The following is a 12,021-nucleotide window of genomic DNA, read 5'->3' on the forward strand; positions in this document are numbered from 1 at the left end:
GTTCAAATACCTGCAGGCCAACATGGCTCATTTTATTTTGCTTTGAATGGCCCGATGTGGTATGTGATGGGTCGTGGAGCTACCACAATGGGTAGGTTGGCCACCTAGCTGGCTTGGGTTCGAGCCCCGTCGGCTCCATCGTATATGTGTGTGTGTGTGTGTGTGTGTTTTATGAAACTAGCTCAAAAAATATAAGAATGAGATAGATCAATGACTTCAAAAGTAGCCTCTTCGAGGGGGAAACCTCCTTTACATTACACAAATGAACAATTATTGGATGATACAAATGACAAGACCTCCTTTCTAGATATAGGAGTCTAAGGGGTCACAATATAATAAGAGCCGACATAACAATAATAATGTAAGGGCACAACAATAACAATAAGGGGCTAGAATGACAATAATAATAAGGGAATACACTAGTATTATAGGGACCTAACATGCCCCTCTCCTTCAAAAAAGTGTTTTCCTCAACGCTTGAGTAGTTTTGGATGATTCTGTATAAAATTCTCATCCTCCCATGTGGAATCTTCAGTGAGTAAGTTGTTCCACTTGATGAGATGCTCTGAAATTGATTGATTTTGTAACTTTCAAGTTCTTGTTTTAGTGACTGTTTCAAGTTCCAATATGATTTTTCCTTCCTAGTCAAGTTCTAGAAATATTATTTGATCTGGGAGCTTGTCACCTATAACCTTCTTTAAGCATGAAACATGGAAAACTAGGTGCACTCGAGAAGATGCATGAAGTTCCAATTTGTATGACATAGTACCAATCCTTTGCAACACCTTGTATGGACCATAATACTTTGGTGATAATTTATTATACTTCTTAGCTTGCTTGAGGGAAATTTGTTTGTATGGTTGTAGTCATAGAAATACCTAGTCACCTACATCAAAACTTCTTTCATTGCGATGTTGATTTGTCTGTTGTTTCATTCTATTCTACGCCAAAGTCAGGTTATCCTTTAAGAGTTTGAGAACTTTTTGTTGATGCTTGATGTGATCTTCCACTACTTGAAATTTAGAATTTTCTCTTAAATATGATGTGATGGATGGTGGATGATATCCATAAAGTTCCATAAATGGGGTCATTTTTGCTGCAGTATGGAAGGAATTGTTATACCACCATTCAGCCAGAGGCAATAATTTGACCCATTGTGTCTGTTTATCAGATACAAAGAAATGAAGATATCCTTCCAAACATTTGTTCACTATATCAGTTTTCCCATCAGATTGAGGATGATAAGGTGAGCTATGAGCTAATTGAGTACCCAGACAAGAAAAAAATTATGTCCAAAAATTTCTAGTGAAAATAGGATCTCTGTCACTTACAATAATCTTTGGGTTTCCATGTAGCTTTTGAATTATTTCCATAAATGAAGTAGCAACTGTATTGGCTTTAAATGGATGAGATAATGCACAAAAGTGTGCATACTTGGTAAGTCTAACTACTACCACCATGATGAAACTCTTTCCTTTAGACTTGGGTAAAGCTATGATAAAATCCATTGAAACCTCCTCCCAATGTTAAGTTGGAAAAGATAAAGGTTGTAATAGACCTGGGGTCTTAATTGTCTCAACATTATTTTGTTGGTAAACCAAACATTCTACCACAAACTTTTGAATATCAAATTTAAGGCCATCCAAAAAAATCCTTCTTAACCCTGTGGTAAGTTTTTAAAAATATTGAATGCCCTCCTAAGGGACATGTGTGCAATTCTAGAATAATCTTTTGTTTGAGTTGGGAATTCTTACAGAGGTATAATTGATATTTGTACCACAACGAATCATTTTTCTAGCTAAATGTACCAAATGTACTGGGATCTTTCTACAACATTTGAATGAGTTCCCACACTTCTTCATCATTCTTCCATTCATCCTTTGCTTCATTTATCCAATCTGATTGGATAATAGAAATGACATAAAGCAATTCTTCCACATCTTCTTCCTTTCTTGAGAGTGCATCTGCAACAACATTTTTCTTCCCTTTTTTTGTAGATGATTTAAAAGTCATAACCCAACATCTTTTTGACCCATTTTTGCTGCTCTTCTAAAGATAATCTTTGTTCTAAAAACTATTTAAGACTATCATGATCCAATTTTACTATGAAGTGTCTTCCCATTAGGTAAGGTCACCATTTCTTAAGTGCATGTAGTATTGCCAACATTTCTTTTTCATAAATATCTTTGTGTAAATACTTTCCTTTGATTGGAAGACTTTCACAAGAAATGGGTCTTTCTTCTTGCATTAAAACAACACCAATTCCATTTCCTGAGGCATCACATTCCACAATAAATATTTTTGTAAAGTCTGGCATAGCTAAGACTGGTGCTTGGGACATTGCCTCTTTAATATGTTCAAAGGTTTTCATTGCTTCTGGAGTCCAAGAAAATGCATCTTTCTTCAGTAATGTTATTGGAGGTGTTACTATTCTCCCATAATTCTTAACAAACTTATGATAATACCTTGTCAACCCGAGAAATCCTCGCAGATGCTTTATGGGTGTGGGGATTTTCCATTTCTTAACGGATTTAATTTTTCTAGGGGTCTACCTTAACACCTTCATGAGATACAATATGACCCAAATATTCCAGCTCTTGTACTCCAAAGAAACATTTGGAGGTTTTTTCATATAATTGTTTCTCCTCCAGTAGTTTGAGTACTCTATCAATATTTTGAACATGATCCTTCCAATACTTGTTGTAGATTAGTATATCATCAAAAAATAATAACACAAATTTTCTAAGGAAGGGTTTGAAATGGAATTCATCAAACCTTGAAATGTAGAAGGTGCATTGGTAAGGCCAAAAAGCATGACCAAAAATTCATAATGACCCTCATGAGTTCTAAATGTTGTTTTCAGAATTTCTGCAGTCTTCATTCTGATTTGATGATATCCTAAATGAAGGTCCAACTTGGTGAAGTAAATTACTCCATGAAATTCATCCAATAATTCATTAATGACGGGAAAGGGGAATTTATCTTTAATAGTGAGCTTGTTGAGCTCCCTATAATCCAGACACATGCACCATGATCCATCCTTCTTGTGCACCAATACTACTGGAGCAGAGAAAGAACTTTGACTAGGTTGAATTATACTAGCCTCTAGCATTTTTGAAACCATACATTCAATTTCACTCTTTTAGGCATAAGGATATCTGTAAGACCTGATGTTTAGAGGAACACTTCTTGGAATCAAATAAATATCATATTCATGATCACGAATAGGTGGGAGGCCTTTGGGAGTCTCAAATACCTTGGAATGATTGTCTAATACTTTTTGGAGATCTGGAGAAATAGATGATTTCGATGTGGGAACCTCTAGTGAACATAGTTGTGAAATTACGCCACGTTGTTCTTTATTTAGAAGCTTTATTATGCCATTAGAGATTATTATCTTTCTCGATTTCCCTGTGATACCCCTTAATTCAACTTCCTTTCCTTCTGAAAAAAATTTCAAGAAAAGTTCTTGAAAATTAAAATCTATCGTACCCAAAGATTCTAGCCATTGGACTCCTAGTAAAACATCAACACCACCCATTGGAATGGAAATCATTGGACTATTCAACACATTCTCCCATAGATAGCTTGATATTATGGCACTTTCTAGAGAAATTTATGGTTCCTCCACTTGGAACCATCACTTGACATTCTAGCACTAGATTCAGGAATCAATTCAATTCCTTTTCTATCTTACAATGAATAAAATTATGGGTACTTACTGAATCAATCAGCACTATTACCTTTTTCTTCTCGATATGTCCTTCTATCTTGATAGTTTGAGGAGTGGTAATTCCGGCCAATGCATTACAAGATATGGTCATATTCATTTATTCATTCTCTATGGTTTGTTCTTGGTGTGTATCCTATTCTTTTGATGTTTCTTGTTCCTTTTCTTCTTCGTCCTCACAATCTATGTAAAATAATTTCTTCTCATCACACTTATGACCTTTAGTGTATTTTCTATCACACCTGTAACAAAGCCCTTTTTCTCTTTTTTCTTCCAATTGTTGTGGTGTCAACCTTGTAGGTTGCGGAAGGCTAGGGGCAACAACACTTCCATCTTTATAGTTGTGATTGGTAGGATTCCTTGTTGCCATAATTTTGCTTTCAATTTTTCTTGCCAACCTGGTTGCCTTCTCCAACGAATCAGGTTCCCAACGACAAACCTCATGTTGGATGTTATCCTTTAAAGTTCCTATGAACACATCAATCCTATTATCCTCTGAGCTATATTTTACCCTTATATTCAATTTTTGGAAGTCCTCAATGTGCTCCACCAGTGAACCCTTTTGTTTGAGATTTATCAATTGGCTAAAAAAGGTGTTTCTTTATGTATCCTCATAATGTTCTAACATTTCTTTCCGTAAAAATTGCCCAAGCGAAAATTTGTTTACAAGAGCAAAGCCATCAATACCATATATACTGATTGGGTTTCAAATATAGAGTAGCAATCCGTACTTTTTGTGTGTTTTTCACATTATGGAGATCAAAATATTGCTCCATTTGTAGTATCCATGTTATGGGATCCTTGTCATCAAACTTCCTCATATAGATCTTTGGAACATGGTGGTTCTTCAATCCAATGGTAGAGTCTATGAAATCATGACTAATATTTATTTTGTTCTCATCATGAATTTCCTCTACTACCTTTTCGCCATTAGGAAGCATTTCTTGTGGCAACTTTTCCAAACCTCTTTTCAAACCTTCCATGACTTTCTTCAAATCTTCAATGTTTACTTCTAAACCATCCATCTTAGCTTCCACACCATCCATCTTAGCTTCTGCATCATTCATCCTAGCCTCCACACCATTCATCTTAGCTTCCATGTCTTTTTTTAAACCATCCATCTTAGCTTCTATTACTTTTTGTGAGAGTAAAATTTGTTGCACTTGGTCTCGTAATTTTGATATATCATGTTGCATTTCTTCCTCTTCTTCATGAGTCATGCTAGAGCTTTCAGGTTTTTACTAGATGTTTCCATTTTGTTTTTAGGGCGTCAATTAATCATAAACATGCTTCATTGTTCCCTTTGAATCACTTCAAACAAAATTTTCAAGCCAAACTTATGCAAAAACATTTAAAAAGACTACACACCTTTTTTCTCTTTTTAGGAGCTCGATATTGAATCTGTTGTAGATCTATAATTTTGGATCTCAAGGTCAGAAATTTAGTCCTGTGATATCCCTCTACATCCTCTTTCCAACCACAGAAGTATGATCCAGATTAGATTCTCCAAGAAAGAGTTATGTCAAATATCCCAAGATGGCCTAATTATAGACTAGTTCAGTAGAGAGAACTTGTATCAAGTGCCACGTGTCATTGTTTTGACCTTCGGAATTGAAAACGATACACAAAAAATTATATTTTTTCCTCTTTCTGTACCTATGTACAAAATTTTAATTCGATGCTCAGAGAAAAATTTATAATGATTTTCCCAAGGTGACCTATTTGAGATCGAACTTGAGAGCCTGCAAAAACCCTAACTTCCTCAGTTCATATCTCCGACAATATAGTGAGACAAGATCTGAAATTTAGTCTTGAGGTTCATCACGATTTCATCTCAAATGGGTTTTAATTTCAGCTTTTGAAGCATCGTAGAAACAAAGTTATAGTGAAAATTCCATGACGACCTATTTAAAGCAATGAAACTTTAGAATCCAAAGCTTTGATACCAATTGTTATGCAACCAGCTCACAAAATAGAAGAATGAGATATATCAACAACTTCAAAGTAGCCTCTTTGAGGGGGAAACATCCTTTGCATTACACAAATGAACAATCCTTGGATGATACAAATGACAAGACTTGCTTTCTATATATAGGAGTCTAAGGGCTCACAATATAATCAGATCTGACATAACAATAATAAGGTAATGGCACAAAAATAACAATAGTGGGCTTCTATGGGGCACAATACTAACAATATGGGGACAACATGAGAACAACAATAACAATAAGGGGCTACAATGAAAATAATAATAAGGGAATACACTTGTATTATAGGGACCTAACAGTGTGTGTGGTTGGTGGCAGGTCCGCCCATTTTAATACATTATATATATATATATATATATATCTGTGTGTGTGTGTGTGTGTGTGTGAAATTTGGTTGGTGGCCTGCCAACCGATTTTAATTTTAATTTTAATTTTTTTATTCTAAAATATATTGGTCAAAAAAGCGCCAGTGGATGTTTAGGGTCACCAGACATTTTAAGTAGGCGACAATTTCGCCAGTTCCAGCCCCTCGAAATCATCGCCGCAAAGTTCTAATTTGTTGCCTCGTTAATTTCTGTCAAATTTAGTGGCTTTGCTAGATTTAGCTGGGATCCAAATTTAGTTGGCGCTCTACTAACTTTAGCCAAGGGACCTAGTTGACCAAAACTTTAACTGGCCATAACTTTCACATACGATCATATTGAGGTGTCATTTGAACCATTGGAAATATTGTAACGAGCTCTTCGATCTAACCCTGGTTTTATGGAAATCCAAGAGCTTTGATTTTTGAGCCTTTCCTGAGCCCTCTTTGATCACTGAGTGTTTCTGGAGCCACCTGGATCAAGTATAGAGTTGACTTGAGTTAGTCTTCATTATAGAAGGTGATCAAGTCAAAGATAAGTATCTCATTGAATGAAGTTAGTGTTGGATATCATCAAAGAGAAAAATATTAGATTATGAACATGGGTGTTTTTCTCTCCATATCTTTGAGCTATTATTTTTTAATCACTTCACATCATCTATTTATAGGAGAAAGATATGTGAAAGAGGGGTTGGTTATTTTGTGAGTGTAAGTCATTGTAGAACATTGAGAACATTGAGAGCCATGTGAGAGGGGATACATAGTTGTAGAAGATGCATGAAAGAAATCAAATTTATTGCAGAGTTTTGTGTGAACACTTCAAAAACTGGTTTATGAAGGATTTTTATTGAGAAGATTGCTGCTACAATCGATAATTGGATGTTAGCATGTTTTCTACGACATATTTGTATTGCTAAAATTGTGTATGCAATGGATTATAACTGAGAAGATCATGCTTTATTATTGCAAATATTTTATATGGTTGTAGCTCTATTGTATGTATTGTGTGTGGTTTCTATTGTTTAGGCATGGTTGATTTTCTATTATCATAATATTTATGTTGTTGATGGAGTTGTGTTGAGAGTGCGTATGATGTAGGCTTGATGTTTGGTATGTTGTATATTATATTTGTTGTGGTATTATAGATTTATATGTATGTTGTTGATTGTGTTGAGGTGATGTATTGATTGTTGCTGAGATTTTGTTGGAGGGAATGTATTGAATTTTCGAAGTTAGCATTATATGGAGCCCAATATGAGAATAGGATGAAACTAGGCTCATGGTTATGTTGATTTGAGTTGTAGTGGGCCACATTTTTAAAATAGATGAAATTAGGTCCATGTGGGTTTGAAGGTTGGGCCCTTCAGTGTTGCAGGCAAAGGCTTGTAGGCGAGTGGTGGCTTGCCATGGGAGTTGTGGCTTATTTTCAGTGGTGATCAAAAAAATTTCTAAGGGAGTAGAGGCTTTCTTCTAGTGGTGGTTAGAAAACTAGTAAAGGTGGTGGCCTCCATAGTTTTTGGGAGTGGTGGCTTCCAAGTGAGTTGTGGCTCACACTTCTTTGCAAGTAGAGGTTTGCACACTCATGGTTGCCAGTGACTATGTAAAGAATAAGATTTTGAATAATAATAATAAGTAGATGAAGACAAAAGTAGTGGTGTTTTTTCCCAGTTGGGTTTTCCATCTAACATCTAGTGTCCCCTTGTGTGATGAGTTTTATGTGTTGATCATTGATAATCTCATGGTTTAGATGTTTATGTGTTGTTGATGGTTACATGATCATTTGTATTGTTGTAAATGTGTTTTACATGCTTATGGTGTTTGTTGGCATAATGTTATGCTAATGGATGAATTATTTGTTAATGTGAAAGAGAATTAAAAATAGTTTAAAAAGTGATTTATTCCTACACTACCGATTCATGCCCCCCTCTCAGTAGTGTCCACTGTCCAACAATATCTACATTGTTAGATCTTCATCTTTTGTGATACATATTGTAAACAAGAGTGTCTCTCAGATTAATCACATCATTATTATTTGGTCATAAAAAGAGAGACGTCTTGAACCAACTAATGTGGTTCATCATTAGGACAAAGGTGAAAAAAATCCATTGATCCCAAAGAATAAATAGCAAGGATAAATCAGAGTCCAAAATTAGCTGTTAGAAATTAGTTATTTAATTAATAAAATAGTATTTATTAATTTGTAATTAAAGACTAACTATTATAAATTAGTCGTTATTTGTTTATATAAATATGAAATTATTTATTAATAATATTAAATTGTTATTTATAAATTATTTATGAAATTATAATAAAAAATTATTTATAAAAGGATCAGAGTTAGTACAATCATAAACATATTCTTATTCACTAATAAATTAACCTTTTTCTATTTCATAAAAAAAAATGTGTAATTATATTAGGACATGTGTAGCTAGCTTGGGAGTTGTGTCTATATTAGACACTATGACAAAGGTTCGACATCATCTTAGCACACATTTAAACATTCCTCATGAGGTTGAATATTTTTTCAAATCATAGGCACATCATGGTTTTGCTACATGTGCCCCCCTGAAGAATATTTTGATGGGACATGGAGTATATTTGGAGATCACACCATTCCTAGAATATTATCACAAGTATGAAGGTTATTATGGCACATTTATTAAGGAGCACCCAATTCCATAGCACATTATCTCAAACCTATGAGGTTGTTGAGGTGGTCATAGCACATTGGACCAATTCTTGGAGAACACTTGTTCTTTCTTTCACCTCATTCATAAATGTGAGGTTGTTACATAACTTATTGAAGAATTTATCATGGAGCAACCTACCTAATTAACACCTTCTTTGACACATGCATGTTGGTTAGGTTAGTTAAACCACTATGAGAGGGCTCACTTCTTTACTTGGGATCAAATATAAATTTGGGAGGTGATTATTTGTATTTTGATAGGAGCTATTTGCATGATGGCTAGTGTGACCTCCCCAAGGAGGAAATTAGTTGTGATTTGACCATATCTCTTGCAACTTTGGGGAAGGCATCCACTTAGTTATGCCATCTATTGTTTTCTATTGTACGTGCGATATCCATCCATCATTTTTTAATTTTGTTTACTCCATACTCTCCAATTACTTAGAGGGTTTAATAATTTGAGCATAGTTATCTAGATATATACTATTATTTTATTTGGAGTTTGTTGAGCTCTTCATCTATAAAAGGGACCTTCCCCCCATTGTAATATTGTTGGATGTTATTGGAATAGAAATATGCTATTGTTCTTGCCTATTATTCTTCGTGATATTTCATGTACAACTTTGTTATGTGTGGTGAATATTTTTTGGAACATCTTGGAGACTTAATTTGTAGCTATAGGTCCTCAAATTCAACTTGCAGCCCTAGAGGAGAAACCTTGATACATGGGAGAAGGTAAATTATTTTATTTTCTTGTTATTTTATTTTAGGGAAAAGGATCTATATGCCTTAGACATACTTAATGAGTGAGACCTAGTTCCTTCCCTTAGATAAGGCCACCCAATAGTTCATTTGTTTGTGGAGATTACCTTAGAGAGACCCTTACATTTTGGTTACTCCGAGTTTGTTTTTAGTTTTTCAAAAATATGGTTGTTGGAATATTGTAGCTTCAAGCCAAACTAACATTGGGTCATATGAAGAAATACTCTCAAGAGTTGCATGCATAATCTCACAACTTTAGGTCGGTAAAGACATTAATCATCTCCTTCTACCATCCCTAGGAAACTTCATAAAATTCCATTTCTTTCATTTTTGTTTGTTTAGGAAAATATTAGTTTTATAACAATAATAAACACTTAGATCATGTTGTCATACAAGTTGATTCACATTTAATTTATTTTCAAGATTGACTTGTCATTTGAAGCAAATTGATAAAATTATTTTGGCCAAATTTTTGGGTAATTTGCTCCATATAACCCTCTTTGCTTTGTTGGTTTATATATCTAAAAATAGGTATCTACTTTTAGGTATGAAATTTTCTTTAAATTAGGTTATTTAATTAGATCTAACAAGGAATTTATTACTTATATATAAAGTTTGTGTTTCTAGTGTAAGACTTTGGTTAAATTTGTGTAATTTCACCCAAACATATTAATGTTTTACACTATTTAATGAGTGGCTTCATTTATATCTAACTTATTTTCAAATCTAACTTATTATAATAGATATAAAATATTCCCCAAATTTTCCAAGAAAATCAATGTGTGGATGTGCCTAAATCTCATTTCATTTTTTACTATATTCAACTCCTGCTCTTGATTTTATAATTTTTAAAATAAAGACATTTAATAAGGCTAGAATTTACACTAAGAAAATTGTTCTAAATATATTGGTCTAAGGATATATATATCAGGAACAATTTTAAGGTTCAATCTCATATTTGAGGAACCTAGCACTCCATAATTCATGGTGTTAGAGTCCTATAGTGATAGGATTCATAATTTTGAATTGGCTAAGTTTGAGCCTTGTAATATTGTGCATACCTTTGCTTTTTGCAATTTTTTTCCATATTAAAAATTTAAAAAATGTAAAGAGGGTATGTCCTAAAGTAAACATCAAAAGGACAAAAATAATAAGAAAATATCAAAAAATGAAAAAATATGAACCCCAAAAACAAAAATAGATCATGAAAGTGTGCAAGTCTAAATGCCACTACTATTTTATTTCTTTACTATTTTAAAATAATGATTGTGTGCAACTTGTCATACATGCCACAACCCATGGTAGTAAAACTGTTTAATATTGACTATTTCATGCTTTGAATTTTATGTTTGTAGTTAGAGAATAAAATCTCACCAAACAGTTTAATCTTAGTATATCATTAGATAGGTAGAGAAAATAAAAGGAGCTCATCAGTTTAACCTGAGCCCTTGAATGATATAAGGTTAGAATTAGATAGTTTACTTTTGAAAATAAAAATGAATGATAAGGGTTTGCTAGTCTAAATGCACCCAAATAAAATGAAGAAAATATGGTAGGGTAAGTAATGGGTAAGTAGAAGAAAGGTTGCTGAAGTATAAAGTTGATTGGATAAAAACACATTTATCATGCTTGATTATATGTTTCAATGTGCATGAACATCTAAGAAGGCAAAAACAATGGCTTACAAGTTCATTTAATTAAGTACCATTCATTCTTTTCATCCCTTTACTTACTAATTTCCCCATCCACAAGTAAGTTTTAGTACTTAAATCCTTCAAGTCAAAAAGGCTCAGAGCATTTCTCTGACTTTTGGTTGGACCAGACCCTCAACTTAATGACTTATGGACATCAAGTGTTAGAATTCCCTTAATAAAATTAATTTCCCTTCATTTCCCTAATAAAACCCCTTTTCCTAAGGTTAAACTTCATTTGCCTATGAAATGTTAAAAAACCCCAAGTTAAAATTCCATTTCATTCATAAAACCCACAAAAACTGCTTTATACTAAGTATAAGTGTATGAGAAGAAAGTGCATCAATATTAAATTATGCTATGTTCACTCCGCACATCCATTTCATATTAATTTTTAACTTAATTATATAATTCCCGATACACATTTTCCCGTATATTAAATAAATCCCCTATATAAATATCCCGACCCTTAGTTTTAATATAAACTATACTTTGTCCCATACTCCTGACAAAACCCACTTAATACACCACTGCGTGGTAAAGCTAAACTAATCTCGTCATTAAGCCCTGCCCGATCGTTTAGTCCCATGATTAAATCCTAATTAATCCCAAACTTCCAAGGATTAAAGCCCTGGCCCCCCTCAAAGCCTATCCTCATATCACCCATGCACATCCCTCGCTCGACTGCCATCTGATCATCATCGCCCTCATACGAAGGTCCATAGCCATATCAGCTTCACCCTACTGCTGACCTTTACCTGCCTGATAAGGTGGTTTTCCCTGGCCCCTCAATTTTT

Source organism: Pinus tabuliformis, chromosome 6 (assembly GCF_031772625.1).
Source record: "Pinus tabuliformis cultivar Carrire ecotype Pingquan chromosome 6, CPIR1, whole genome shotgun sequence".
Classification (NCBI taxonomy): domain Eukaryota; kingdom Viridiplantae; phylum Streptophyta; class Pinopsida; order Pinales; family Pinaceae; genus Pinus; species Pinus tabuliformis.